Raw genomic sequence first — 16,383 nt, forward strand, 5'->3', positions numbered from 1 at the left:
CAGTAAGTATGAATCAGTAATATATGTGACCCAAGGCGCATGTGGAAAGTGCTATAATAAATAACTCTGACATACCAGTGCAAGACACAAACTGCATATTTGACAGCTGTTGACCCAGATGGAATTCCACTTTGAGTGGAATACCTGCTCATGTCAGTTTTGCTCTGATATTTCTAATCAATCAGTGGCACTTTGCCAGGTTCCACTGTTAAAAATACCAGTAACATTACCAATCCGTCATGTGAAGGCATGTAAAAGTTAATCTGCCTTTCGTTTTAATTGATCCCCTGTTGGCCATGTGTCTGTTCATAATTATTCATGTGTTTATCTGTTCTCATCTCAGGGCATCAAATACTTACACTTTATTAACATTATTTGATGCAAAAGGTACTCTTCGGTGTCCAGTCTAGACAGGGCGTCTAATTCAGACGAACCCAGAGGATCTTATCCTAACCCTAACCATCAGGGTGTGTGTCTAAACCTAAGTCAGCGATTGTATGCATGTCGACCGGCTAACCCTACAGCTGATGTGCTAGCAGCTAGGGTTAGCCTCCTTTGTTTTGCTCACATTTTTTTACGTTTTTAATATCTAAAGTATAGTCATATTACATCATAGTTAACAGTTAAATCTCCAGTGATTAAAAAACATTATCTCGATATGAAAGATTTAGTTGGATCATTTTGAATAGGCAGATTTGCGGTAACCCTTTACTGACAGAACAGATTTTGCACATGTGAAAAACGGCCCTTGCTGGCGGTACGGATCTGGCACCTACAATATCCAGCTGCAGCACGCAGACCTGACGGAAGTTGAACTTCCAAATATAGTTTGTCCCAGAAGCCACCGCGCAAAAAATGTGACAACGTTAATCTCGGCTCACATACAGTATAGACCCTAATGCAAACAGTTTTATTCTTTAGAGGCCAACAACAGAACTTTAAGACAAGACAAGTTTATTTGTATAGCACATTTCAACAACAAGGCAATTCAAAGTGCTTTACATTAAACATAAAAGCAACATAGGGAAATTGAAAAAATACACATTAAAATATAATTTTGTTGAAATAGAAAATACAAACAGGATTAAAAAATAATAATAATAATTAAAGCTGCAAGCAGCGTTGGGCGGGCCCTCGCACTTGTAGCGCGTCCGCGCGTGAACCGGCCGAGTTGCATACTCTGGAGCTCAGCCGGTGAGGCTGTGAATTTGTTACGCGGTTCCGACGCCGCATGAAGGTGCTATATGTCACTTCCTGTGTCCCCTATGTGGAGCTACATAGCACTTGCCGCTATGAATATAATCGGTATTGGCGTGTAGATGTCTGCGGGGTGGGAGAGTTATCAAGCACGTAAAGTTTGTTTCAGATGTGACCATGTACACTGAACAATAATGTACCCAAACAATAAAATAAATTCCTTTTATATTTCCCTGCCTTGTTGTTTATGTGTACATACAGAGGAAGAATGTGAGAACAGCACACATTTCATCGTTACTGTGTTTCTGCTCCAGCCTGCCTAAAAGAAAAGCGTTTTTGGGATTAAATGGACTTTTTAGCTGCTGCAGTGCAGGATGAACTCAGAATAGACCCATTTCTCACCTTATTATTCTAAACCATGCAACGAAGAAGAAGAAATGCATAATAAATCCTGGGACAAAATCTGTCCACAAATACTGTACAGCATGTAGTCTAATGAACAAGACTTGTGTTATAGCTGACTTGGGCAGTGAAATGTTTAATTTTTTAAATTCATGTGGTCATAGTTGTCCACAACTCAAATCAGAATATAAGAAGAAATGTTTTATACCACCTCAAGAAGGCTTCCTATCAGAAAGGTAGGAAGGTATTTCAAATGTACAACTGCAGTCCTGAAATCTAAGTAAAGTAATTTCCCTGACATTACTGTGTTACGCATGTAACAGGTTTTATACTTCCTGTGAGTATAATCCAATCGGTCTTATTTTCATACTGTATATCCGTTGTGTAATTTGATAAATTGTGTTGTATGTGGTGCTCGCATCGGGTACTACTGAGACTTCATTGCCCTCTTCAGAGAAGACTCTGACTGCAACATGCGTCTTTGTAAAGAGAGAAACGGACAGAAAAAGTCTCTAACTCTGCCTGTCAGCTCGCTCTGCTCCGTTAAAACTGAATTTACCGTACAGAATTGAATACGAGTGCACTCCAGATTTAGCTGCAGCCAGCTGACCGTGTGCTTCTCCCTATACCGCAGTTCTGTGTCCATGCATGCAGCAAACTGAAAGCACTGTCTGTCGGAGCGTCTACGTGAAAAGAGAAGGAAGACATTGCTGGTAGTATTGTCTTCAGAGTTGTTAAACACCTCAGCGCACTGAAGGAAGCCATCTGACTGTGTGAGGGGCAAGATCGTTGATGTCTGCAGGCAGAGTAGGAGCTCTCCTGTCTGACTGGTCCACCAATAGCAGAGAAGATGACCCCTTGAGACACAGCCCCTCCTCATTTGCATAATGAGGCAGAAATGCATACAAAAATTTAAAAAAGACAGGCAGAAATAAATACCATGGGTGAAAATAAATAAGGTAAATAAATACAAAGGAAGAATAAAACAGACAAAAATATTAAAACACACACATAAATAAATACACTAAAAAAATTAGTAATAAATAAAGTTGAATAAACAAATAAGGTAATTATAACAAAGGTGAATAGTAAAGGCACTAATTAAAATATATACATTTATGTCTCCTTGTATAATTTAATTACTACCTACATTTATTTATTTACTTTATTTTTTTGTGTATTTAATTGGATGCTTATTTATTTATTGAGCATTTATTTATTTCTGTATTTATTTCTGACTGTGTCAGGATCGGTCCTCCATAGTGGGGTGGGAGAGTTATCAAGCACGTAAAGTTTGGTTCAGATGTGAGCATGTACACTGAAGTTACAACAACTTCCTGTGTCATGGCGAAGACTTGATCTCTGACGCCACGCCACGGACACACCCATTGACGAAAACTCGCAAATAGCACAACTTTTCATCTTCAATGCCTTTAGAAGGCACAGCACAAATTTGAGGTCGGTCTGACTAAATCCCTAGGAGGAGTTCGTTAAAGTACGAAGTGTGTAAATCATCCAAAATTTGACGTAAAATTCAAAATGGCCGACTTCCTGTTGGGTTTAGGCTATGGCTCCAAGAGACTTTTTTGTGCGTCTGGACAAGATACACGTACCACAGAAAATTCGTGCACGTAGGTGAAACGTGCGGCGGGGGCTGCTTCGTTAAAAGTCACTTCCTGTTGCCAGCAGGTGGCGCTATGACTGTGGGTGAATGTCGGCATGTACATGTGTTCAGGGCGGGACTCTCATCCTACATGTACAGTTTGGTCCAGATGTGAGCATGTACACTGAAGTTACAACAACTTCCTGTTTCATGGCGAATCATCGACGCCACGGACACGCCCATTGACGAAAACGCGCAAATAGCACAACTTTTCATCGTCAATGCCTTTAGAAGGCACAGCAGAAATTTGACATCGATCCGACTAAATCCCTAGGAGGAGTTCGTTAAAGTACGAAGTGTGTAAATCATCCAAAAATGGCCGTAAAATTCAAAATGGCCGACTTCCTGTTGACTTTAGGCTATGGGTTCTTGAGGCTTTTTTGTGCGTCTTGATATGATACATGTCCCCAGAAAATTTCGTACATGTAGGTTGAACGTGAACGAGGGGCTAATTTTTTCCAATTTTCTAGGTGGCGCTAGCGAGTCATTTTGCAACGCCCATGTGCGAAACTTGTAGAATACGAAATTTTTCACCGGTTCTGACATGTTTGCAAATTTTGGTGAGTTTTCGAGAATGTTTAGGCCATGTCAGTTGAGCCTACTTTGCAGAAAAAAGAAAAAAATAATAATAATCCGAGCAAATTCAATAGGGACCTCACACGGTCGTGCTCGGGCCCTAAAAAAAAAAAAAAAAAAATTAAAGCTGCAAGCAGCGTTGGGCGGGCCCTCGCACTTGTAAGCGCGTCCGCGTGTGAGCCGGCCGAGTTGCATATTCTGGAGCTCTGCCGGTGCGGCTGTGAATTTCCTACGCGGTTATGTCGCCGCATGAAGGTGCTATATGTCACTTCCTGTGTCCCCTATGTGGAGCTACATAGCACTTGCCGCTATGAATATAAATCGGTATTGACGTGTAGATGTCTGGGGGTCAGAGAGTTATCAAGCACGCAAAGTTTGGTTCAGATGTGAGCATGTACACTGAACAATAATGTACCCAAACAATAAAATAAATTCCTTTTATATTTCCCTGCCTTGTTGTTTATGTGTACATACAGAGGAAGAATGTGATAACAGCACACATTTCATCGTTACTGTGTGCTGTACCGCAGTTCTGTGTCCATGCATGCAGCAAACTGAAAGCACTGTCTGTCGGAGCGTCTACGTGAAAAGAGAAGGAAGACATGGCTGGTAGTGTCTTCAGAGTTGTTAAACACCTCAGCGCACTGAAGGAAGCCATCTGACTGTGTGAGGGGCAAGATCGTTGATGTCTGCAGGCAGAGTAGGCCTAGAGCTCTCCTGTCTGACTGGTCCACCAATAGCAGAGAAGATGACCCCTTGAGACACAGCCCCTCCTCATTTGCATAATGAGTCAGAAATGCGTACAGAAATTTAAAAAGGACAGGCAGAAATAAATACCATGGGTGAAAATAAATAAGGTAGAAAAATACAAAGGAAGAATAAAACAGACAAAAATATTAAAACACACACATAAATAAATATATTAAAAAAATTAGTAATAAATAAAGTTGAGATTATAAGGGAGAATAAATAAATAAGGTAATTATAACAAAGGTGAATAAGTAAAGGCACTAATTAAAATATAACATTTATGTCTCCTTGTATAATTTAATTACTACCTACATTTATTTATTTACTTTATTTTTTTGTGTATTTAATTGGAAGCTTATTTATTTATTGAGCATTTATTTATTTCTGTATTTATTTCTGACTGTGTCAGGATCGGTCCTCCATAGCGGGGTGGGAGAGTTATCAAGCACGTAAAGTTTGGTTCAGATGTGAGCATGTACACTGAAGTTACAACAACTTCCTGTGTCATGGCGAAGACTTGATCTTTGACGCCACGCCACGGACACACCCATTGACGAAAACTCGCAAATAGCACAACTTTTCATCTTCAATGCCTTTAGAAGGCACAGCACAAATTTGAAGTCGGTCGGACTAAATCCCTAGGAGGAGTTCGTTAAAGTACGAAGTGTGTAAATCATCCAAAATTTGACGTAAAATTCAAAATGGCCGACTTCCTGTTGATTTTAGGGCATCGCTCCAAGAGGCTTTTTTGTGCGTCTGGACAAGATACACGTACCACAGAAAATTCGTGCACGTAGGTGAAACGTGCGGCGGGGGCTGCTTCGTTAAAGGTCACTTTCTGTTGCCAGCAGGTGGCGCTATGACTGTGGGTGAATGTCGGCATGTACATGTGTTCAGGGCGGGACTCTCATCCTACATGTACAGTTTGGTCCAGATGTGAGCATGTACACTGAAGTTACAACAACTTCCTGTTTCATTGCGAATCATCGACGCCACGGACACGCCCATTGACGAAAACGCGCAAATAGCACAACTTTTCATCTTCAATGCCTTTAGAAGGCGCAGCAGAAATTTGACGTCGATCCGACTAAATCCCTAGGAGGAGTTCGTTAAAGTACGAAGTATGTAAATCATCCAAAAATGGCCATAAAATTCAAAATGGCCGACTTCCTGTTGACTTTAGGCTATGGGTTCTTGAGGCTTTTTTGTGCGTCTTGACATGATACATGTCCCCAGAAAATTTCGTAGATGTAGGTTGAACGTGAACGAGGGGCTAATTTTTTCCAATTTTCTAGGTGGCGCTAGCGAGTCATTTTGCAACGCCCATGTGCGAAATTTGTAGAATACGAAATTTTTCACCGGTTCTGACATGTTTGCAAATTTTGGTGAGTTTTCGAGAATGTTTAGGCCATGTCAGTTGAGCCTACTTTGCAGAAAAAAGAAAAAAAAAAAATAAATAAAAAAAAATAATAATAATCCGAGCAAATTCAATAGGGACCTCACACGGTCGTGCTCGGGCCCTAAAAATAATAATCCGAGCAAATTCAATAGGGACCTCGCACGGTCGTGCTCGGGCCCTAATAATCCGAGCAAATTCAATAGGGACCTCACACGGTCGTGCTCGGGCCCTAAAAATTAAAGCTGCAAGCAGCGTTGGGCGGGCCCTCGCACTTGTAAGCGCGTCCGCGTGTGAGCCGGCCGAGTTGCACATTCTGGAGCTCTGCCGGTGCGGCTGTGAATTTGTTACGCGGTTATGACGCTGCAAGAAGGTGCTATATGTCACTTCCTGTGTCCCCTATGTGGAGCTACATAGCACTTGCCGCTATGAATATAAATCGGTATTGGTGTGTAGATGTCTGCGGGGTGGGAGAGTAATCAAGCACGTAAAGTTTGTTTCAGATGTGAGCATGTACACTGAACAATAATGTACCCAAACAATAAAATAAATTCCTTTTATATTTCCCTGCCTTGTTGTTTATGTGTACATACAGAGGAAGAATGTGAGAACAGCACACATTTCATCGTTACTGTGTTTCTGCTCCAGCCTGCCTAAAGAAAAGCGTTTTTGGGATTAAATGGACTTTTTTAGCTGCTGCAGTGCAGGATGAACTCAGAATAGACCCATTTCTCACCTTATTATTCTAAACCATGCAACGAAGAAGAAGAAATGCATAATAAATCCTGGGACAAAATCTGTCCACAAATACTGTACAGCATGTAGTCTAATGAACAAGACTTGTGTTATAGCTGACTTGGGCAGTGAAATGTTTAATTTTTTTAATTCATGTGGTCATAGTTGTCCACAACTCAATCAGAATATATGAAGAAATGTTTTATACCACCTCAAGAAGGCTTCCTATCAGAAAGGTAGGAAGGTATTTCAAATGTACAACTGCAGTCCTGAAATCTAAGTAAAGTAATTTCCCTGACCTTTTTGTGTTACTTTACTTTTAATAGACGCATGTAACAGGTTTTATACTTCCTGTGAGTATAATCCAATCAATCTTATTTTCATACTGTATATCCGATGTGTAATTTGATAAATTGTGTTGTATGTCAGAGAAGACTCTGACTGCAACATGCGTCTTTGTAAAGAGAGAAACGGACAGAAAAAGTCTCTAACTCTGCCTGTCAGCTCGCTCGTGAGCTGTACTTGTCCAGACGCACAAAAAGTCTCTTGGAGTCATAGCCTAAACCCAACACGAAGTCGGCCATTTTGAATTTTACGTCAATTTTGGATGATTTACACACTTCGTACTTTAACGAACTCTCCTAGGGATTTAGACCGACCGACCTCAAATGTTTGCTGTGCCTTCTAAAGGCATTGAAGATGAAAAGTTGTGCTATTTGCAAGTTTTCGTCAATGGGCGTGTCCGTGGCGTGGCGTCAAAGATCAGCTCTTCGCCATGACACGGAAGTTGTTGTAACTTCAGTGTACATGCTCACATCTGGACCAAACTGTACATGTAGGATAAGAGTCCCGCCCTGAACACATGTACATGCCGACATTCACCCACAGTCATAGCGCCACCTGCTGGCAACAGGAAGTGACTTTTAACGAAGCAGCCCCCGCCGCACGTTTCACCTACGTGCACGAATTTTCTGTGGTACGTGTATCTTTTCCAGACGCACAAAAAAGCCTCTTGGAGCCATAGCCTAAACCCAACAGGAAGTCGGCCATTTTGAATTTTACGTCAAATTTGGATGATTTACACACTTCGTACTTTAACGAACTCCTCCTAGGGATTTAGTCCGACCGACCTCAAATTTCTGCTGTGCCTTCTAAAGGCATTGAAGATGAAAAGTTGTGCTATTTGCAAGTTTTCGTCAATGGGCGTGTCCGTGGCGTGGCGTCAAAGATCAACTCTTCGCCATGACACGGAAGTTGTCGTAGCTTCAGTGTACATGCTCACATCTGGACCAAACTGTACATGTAGGATGAGAGTCCCGCCCTGAACACATGTACATGCTGATATTCACCCACAGTCATAGCGCCACCTGCTGGCAACAGGAAGTGACTTTTAACGAAGCAGCCCCGCCGCACGTTTCACCTACGTGCACGAATTTTCTGTGGTACGTGTATCTTGTCCAGACGCAAAAAAAGTCTCTTGGAGCCATAGCCTAAACCCAACACGAAGTCGGCCATATTGAATTTTACGTCAAATTTTGGATGATTTACACACTTCGTACTTTAACGAACTCCTCCTAGGGATTAAGTCCGACGACTCAAATGTTTGCTGTGCCTTCTAAAGGCATTGAAGATGAAAAGTTGTGCTATTTGCAAGTTTTCGTCAATGGGCGTGTCCGTGGCGTGGCGTCAAAGATCAGCTCTTCGCCATGACACGGAAGTTGTCGTAACTTCAGTGTACATGCTCACATCTGCACCAAACTGTACATGTTTGCACCAAACTGTACAAGCTCACGTAGGTGCAACGTGCGGCGGGGGCTGCTTCGTTAAAGGTCACTTTCTATTGCCAGCAGGTGGCGCTATGACTGTGGGTGAATGTCGGCATGTACATGTGTTCAGGGCGGGACTCTCATCCTAGATGTACAGTTTGGTCCAGATGTGAGCATGTACACTGAAGTTACAACAACTTCCTGTTTCATAGAGAATCATCGACGCCACGGACACGCCCATTGACGAAAACTCGCAAATAGCACAACTTTTCATCGTCAATGCCTTTAGAAGGCACAGCAGAAATTTGACGTCGATCCGACTAAATCCCTAGGAGGAGTTCGTTAAAGTACGAAGTGTGTAAATCATCCAAAAATGGCCATAAAATTCAAAATGGCCGACTTCCTGTTGACTTTAGGCTATGGGTTCTTGAGTCTTTTTTGTGCGTCTTGACATGATACATGTCCCCAGAAAATTTCGTAGATGTAGATTGAACGTGAACGAGGGGCAAATTTTTTCCAATTTTCTAGGTGGCGCTAGCGAGTCATTTTGCAACGCCCATGTGCGAAACTTGTAGAATACGAAATTTTTCACCGGTTCTGACATGTTTGCAAATTTTGGTGAGTTTTCGAGTATGTTTAGGCCATGTCATTTGGGCCTACTTTGCAGAAAAAAAAAAAAAAAAAAATTAAAGCTGCAAGCAGCGTTGGGCGGGCCCTCGCACTTGTAAGCGCGTCGCGCGTGAGCCGGCCGAGTTGCACATTCTGGAGCTCTGCCGGTGCGGCTGTGAATTTCCTACGCGGTTCCGACACCGCATGAATGTGCTATGTCAGTTCCTGTGTCCCCTATGTGGAGCTACATAGCACTTGCCGCTATGAATATAAATCGGTATTGACGTGTAGATGTCTGCGGGGTGGGAGAGTTATCAAGCACGTAAAGTTTGTTTCAGATGTGACATGTACACTGAACAATAATGTACCCAAACAATAAAATAAATTCCTTTTATATTTCCCTGCCTTGTTGTTTATGTGTACATACAGAGGAAGAATGTGAGAAGCACACATTTCATCGTTACTGTGTGTTAGAGCATGGGAGAACAGTGGATACTTTTAATACAGCCCACACCCCTAATACTGTGTAACTATAACAAGTAGAGAACAGAAGAAAAAGATGTTCTTTCTTTACAACTGTCTGCATAGTATTCATATTGTGTAATGAATGAAAATAAATAGGCCTACTAGGCTCCTCTCTACTTTGACATTTAAGATTAGCTGTTTGATCCACCTTCATACACATGTGACATTACTGTACAACTTGAGAAAGGTGAGTTGTTTTCTGCTCCAGCCTGCCTAAAAGAAAAGCGTTTTGGGATTAAATGGACTTTATTAGCTGCTGCAGTGCAGGATGAACTCAGAATAGACCCATTTCTCACCTTATTATTCTAAATCATGCAACGAAGAAGAAGAAATGCATAAGAAATCCTGGGACAAAATCTGTCCACAAATACTGTACAGCATGTAGTCTGATGAACAAGACTTGTGTTATAGCTGACTTGGGCAGTGAAATGTTTTTTAATTCATGTGGTCATAGTTGTCCACAACTCAAATCAGAATATAAGAAGAAATGTTTATACCACCTCAAGAAGGCTTCCTATCAGAAAGGTAGGAAGGTATTTCAAATGTACAACTGCAGTACTTAAATCTAAGTAAAGTAATTTCCCTGACATTTTGTGTTACTTACTTTTAATAGACATGAGAGGTTTTATACTTCCTGTGAGTATAATCCAATCAATCTTATTTTCATACTGTATATCCGTTGTGTAATTTGATAAATGTGTTGTATGTCGTGCTCGCATCTCAGAGAAGACTCTGACTGCAACATGCGTCTTTGTAAAGAGAGAAACGGACAGAAAAAGTCTCTAACTCTGCCTGTCAGCTCGCTCTGCTCCGTTAAAACTGAATTTACCATACAGAATTGAATACGAGTGCACCAGATTTAGCTGCAGCAGCTGACGACCGTGTGCTTCTCCCTATACCGCAGTTCTGTGTCCATGCATGCAGCAAACTGAAAGCACTGTCTGTCGGCGTCTACGTGAAAAGAGAAGGAAGACATTGCTGGTAGTATTGTCTTCAGAGTTGTTAAACACCTCAGCGCACTGAAGGAAGCCATCTGACTGTGTGAGGGGCAAGATCGTTGATGTCTGCAGGCAGAGTAGGAGCTCTCCTGTCTGACTGGTCCACCAATAGCAGAGAAGATGACCCCTTGAGACACAGCCCCTCCTCATTTGCATAATGAGGCAGAAATGCATACAAAAATTTAAAAAGACAGGCAGAAATAAATACCATGGGTGAAAATAAATAAGGTAAATAAATACAAAGGAAGAATAAAACAGACAAAAATATTAAAAACACACAAAATAAATACATTAAAAAAATTAGTAATAAATAAAGTTGAATAAACAAATAAGGTAATTATAACAAAGGTGAATAAGTAAAGGCACTAATTAAAATATATACATTTATGTCTCCTTGTATAATTTAATTACTACCTACATTTATTTATTTACTTATTTTTTGTGTATTTAATTGGAGCTTATTTATTTATTGAGCATTTATTTATTTCTGTATTTATTTCTGACTGTGTCAGGATCGGTCCTCCATACGGGGTGGGAGAGTTATCAAGCACGTAAAGTTTGGTTCAGATGTGAGCATGTACACTGAAGTTACGACAACTTCCTGTGTCATGGCGAAGACTTGATCTGACGCCACGCCACGGACACACCCATTGACGAAAACTGCAAATAGCACAACTTTTCATCTTCAATGCCTTTAGAAGGCACAGCACAAATTTGAGGTCGGTCGGACTAAATCCCTAGGAGGAGTTCGTTAAAGTACGAAGTGTGTAAATCATCCAAAATTTGACGTAAAATTCAAAATGGCCGACTTCCTGTTGATTTTAGGGCATCGCTCCAAGAGGCTTTTTTGTGCGTCTGGACAAGATACACGTACCACAGAAAATTCGTGCACGTAGGTAAAACGTGCGGCGGGGGCTGCTTCGTTAAAAGTCACTTCCTGTTGCCAGCAGGTGGCGCTATGACTGTCTGTGAATGTCAGCATGTACATGTGTTCAGGGCGGGACTCTCATCCTACATGTACAGTTTGGTCCAGATGTGAGCATGTACACTGAAGTTACGACAACTTCCGTGTCATGGCGAAGAGCTGATCTTTGACGCCACGCCACGGACACGCCCATTGACGAAAACTTGCAAATAGCACAACTTTTCATCTTCAATGCCTTTAGAAGGCACAGCACAAATTTGAGGTCGGTCGGACTAAATCCCTAGGAGGAGTTCGTTAAAGTACGAAGTGTGTAAATCATCCAAAATTTGACGTAAAATTCAAAATGGCCGACTTTGGGTTTAGGCTATGGCTCCAAGAGGCTTTTTGTGCGTCTGGACAAGATACACGTACCACAGAAAATTCGTGCACGTAGGTGAAACGTGCGGCGGGGGCTGCTTCGTTAAAGGTCACTTTCTGTTGCCAGCAGGTGGCGCTATGACTGTGGGTGAATGTCGGCATGTACATGTGTTCAGGGCGGGACTCTCATCCTACATGTACAGTTTGGTCCAGATGTGAGCATGTACACTGAAGTTACAACAACTTCCTGTTTCATGCGAATCATCGACGCCACGGACACGCCCATTGACGAAAACGCGCAAATAGCACAACTTTTCATCGTCAATGCCTTTAGAAGGCACAGCAGAAATTTGACGTCGATCCGACTAAATCCCTAGGAGGAGTTCGTTAAAGTACGAAGTGTGTAAATCATCCAAAAATGGCCATAAAATTCAAAATGGCCGACTTCCTGTTGACTTTAGGCTATGGGTTCTTGAGGCTTTTTTGTGCGTCTTGATACGATACATGTCCCCAGAAAATTTCGTACATGTAGGTTGAACGTGAACGAGGGGCTAATTTTCCAATTTTCTAGGTGGCGCTAGCGAGTCATTTGCCACGCCCATGTGCGAAACTTGTAGAATACGAAATTTTTCACCGGTTCTGACATGTTTGCAAATTTTGGTGAGTTTTCGAGTATGTTTAGGCCATGTCATTTGGGCCTACTTTGCAGAAAAAAAAAAAAAAAAAAAAAAAAAAAAAAAAAAAAAAAAAAAAAAAAATAATCCGAGCAAATTCAATAGGGACCTCGCACGGTCGTGCTCGGGCCCTAATTAAAGCTGCAAGCAGCGTTGGGCGGGCCCTCGCACTTAAGCGCGTCCGCGTGAGCCGGCCGAGTTGCATATTCTGGAGCTGCCGGTGCGGCTGTGAATTTCCTACGCGGTTCCGACGCCGCATGAAGGTGTTATATGTCACTTCCTGTGTCCCCTATGTGGAGCTACATAGCACTTGCCGCTATGAATATAAATCGGTATTGCGTGTAGATGTCTGCGGGGTGGGAGAGTTATCAAGCACGTAAAGTTTGTTTCAGATGTGAGCATGTACACTGAACAATAATGTACCCAAACAATAAAATAAATTCCTTTTATATTTCCCTGCCTTGTTGTTTATGTGTACATACAGAGGAAGAATGTGAGAACAGCACACATTTCATCGTTACTGTGTGTTAGAGCATGGGAGAACAGTGGATATTTAATACAGCCCACACCCCTAATACTGTGTAACTATAACAAGTAGAGAACAGAAGAAAAAGATGTTCTTTCTTTACAACTGTCTGCATAGCTTATTCATATTGTGTAATGAATGAAAATAAATAGGCCTACTAGGCTCCTCTCTACTTTGACATTTAAGATTAGGTTTGATCCACCTTCATACACATGTGACATTACTGTACAACTTGAGAAAGGTGAGTTGTTTTCTGCTCCAGCCTGCCTAAAAGAAAAGCGTTTTTGGGATTAAATGGACTTTATTAGCTGCTGCAGTGCAGGATGAACTCAGAATAGACCCATTTCTCACCTTATTATTCTAAATCATGCAACGAAGAAGAAGAAATGCATAATAAATCCTGGGACAAAATCTGTCCAAATACTGTACAGCATGTAGTCTGATGAACAAGACTTGTGTTATAGCTGACTTGGGCAGTGAAATGTTTTTTTAATTCATGTGGTCATAGTTGTCCACAACTCAAATCAGAATATAAGAAGAAATGTTTTATACCACCTCAAGAAGGCTTCCTATCAGAAAGGTAGGAAGGTATTTCAAATGTACAACTGCAGTAAATCTAAGTAAAGTAATTTCCCTGACATTTTTGTGTTACTTTACTTTAATAGACCATGTAAGAGGTTTTATACTTCCTGTGAGTATAATCCAATCAATCTTATTTTCATACTGTATATCCGTTGTGTAATTTGATAAATTGTGTGTATGTGTGCTCGCATCTCAGAGAAGACTCTGACTGCAACATGCGTCTTTGTAAAGAGAGAAACAGACAGAAAAAGTCTCTAACTCTGCCTGTCAGCTCGCTCTGCTCCGTTAAAACTGAATTACCATACAGAATTGAATACGAGTGCACTCCAGATTTAGCTGCAGCCAGCTGACCGTGTGCTTCTCCCTATACCGCAGTTCTGTGTCCATGCATGCAGCAAACTGAAAGCACTGTCTGTCGGAGCTCTACGTGAAAAGAGAAGGAAGACATTGCTGGTAGTATTGTCTTCAGAGTTGTTAAACACCTCAGCGCACTGAAGGAAGCCATCTGACTGTGTGAGGGGCAAGATCGTGATGTCTGCAGGCAGAGTAGGAGCTCTCCTGTCTGACTGGTCCACCAATAGCAGAGAAGATGACCCCTTGAGACACAGCCCCTCCTCATTTGCATAATGAGGCAGAAATGCATACAAAAATTTAAAAAAGACAGGCAGAAATAAATACCATGGGTGAAAATAAATAAGGTAAATAAATACAAAGGAAGAATAAAACAGACAAAAATATTAAAACACACATAAATAAATACATTAAAAAAATTAGTAATAAATAAAGTTGAATAAAAAATAAGGTAATATAACAAAGGTGAATAAGTAAAGGCACTAATTAAAATATAACATTTATGTCTCCTTGTATAATTTAATTACTACTACATTTATTTATTTACTTATTTTTTTGTGTATTTAATTGGATGCTTATTTTTATTGAGCATTTATTATTTCTGTATTTATTTCTGACTGTGTCAGGATCGGTCCTCCATAACGGGGTGGGAGAGTTATCAAGCACGTAAAGTTTGGTTCAGATGTGAGCATGTACACTGAAGTTACAACAACTTCCTGTGTCATGGCGAAGACTTGATCTCTGACGCCACGCCACGGACACACCCATTGACGAAAACTCGCAAATAGCACAACTTTTCATCTTCAATGCCTTAGAAGGCACAGCACAAATTTGAAGTCGGTCGGACTAAATCCCTAGGAGGAGTTCGTTAAAGTACGAAGTGTGTAAATCATCCAAAATTTGACGTAAAATTCAAAATGGCCGACTTCCTGTTGTTTAGGGCATCGCTCCAAGAGGCTTTTTGTGCGTCGGGACAAGATACACGTACCACAGAAAATTCGTGCACGTAGGTAAAACGTGCGGCGGGGGCTGCTTCGTTAAAAGTCACTTCCTGTTGCCAGCAGGTGGCGCTATGACTGTGTGAATGTCAGCATGTACATGTGTTCAGGGCGGGACTCTCATCCTACATGTACAGTTTGGTCCAGATGTGAGCATGTACACTGAAGTTACGACAACTTCCGTGTCATGGCGAAGAGTTGATCTTTGACGCCACGCCACGGACACGCCCATTGACGAAAACTTGCAAATAGCACAACTTTTCATCTTCAATGCCTTTAGAAGGCACAGCAGAAATTTGAGGTCGGTCGGACTAAATCCCTAGGAGGAGTTCGTTAAAGTACGAAGTGTGTAAATCATCCAAAATTTGACGTAAAATTCAAAATGGCCGACTTCCTGTTGTTTAGGCATGGCTCCAAGAGGCTTTTTTGTGCGTCTGGACAAGATACACGTACCACAGAAAATTCGTGCACGTAGGTAAAACGTGCGGCGGGGGCTGCTTCGTTAAAAGTCATTCCTGTTGCCAGCAGGTGGCGCTATGACTGGGTGAATGTCAGCATGTACATGTGTTCAGGGCGGGACTCTCATCCTACATGTACAGTTTGGTCCAGATGTGAGCATGTACACTGAAGTTACGACAACTTCCGTGTCATGGCGAAGAGCTGATCTTTGACGCCACGCCACGGACACGCCCATTGACGAAAACTTGCAAATAGCACAACTTTTCATCTTCAATGCCTTTAGAAGGCACAGCAGAAATTTGAGGTCGGTCGGACTAAATCCCTAGGAGGAGTTCGTTAAAGTACGAAGTGTGTAAATCATCCAAAATTTGACGTAAAATTCAAAATGGCCGACTTCCTGTTGGGTTTAGGCTATGGCTCCAAGAGACTTTTTTGTGCGTCTGGACAAGATACACGTACCACAGAAAATTCGTGCACGTAGGTGAAACGTGCGGGGGGGCTGCTTCGTTAAAAGTCACTTCCTGTTGCCAGCAGGTGGCGCTAGACTGGGGTGAATGTCAGCATGACATGTGTTCAGGGCGGGACTCTTCCTACATGTACAGTTTGGTCCAGATGTGAGCATGTACACTGAAGCTACGACAACTTCCGGTCATGGCGAAGAGTTATCTTGACGCCACGCCACGGACACGCCCATTGACGAAACTTGCAAATAGCACAAACTTTTCATCTTCAATGCCTTTAGAAGGCACAGCAGAAATTTGAGGTCGGTCGGACTAATCCCTAGGAGGAGTTCGTTAAAGTACGAAGTGTGTAAATCACCAAAATTGACATAAAAATTCAAAATGGCCGACTTCCTGTTGGGTTTAGGCTATGGCTCCAAGAGACTTTTTTGTG

This window comes from Micropterus salmoides, unplaced genomic scaffold, assembly GCF_014851395.1.
Source record: "Micropterus salmoides isolate LMB-PRFRI ecotype aquatic unplaced genomic scaffold, ASM1485139v1 Ms_hic_scaffold_3, whole genome shotgun sequence".
In the NCBI taxonomy this organism is placed as follows: Eukaryota; Metazoa; Chordata; class Actinopteri; order Centrarchiformes; family Centrarchidae; genus Micropterus; species Micropterus salmoides.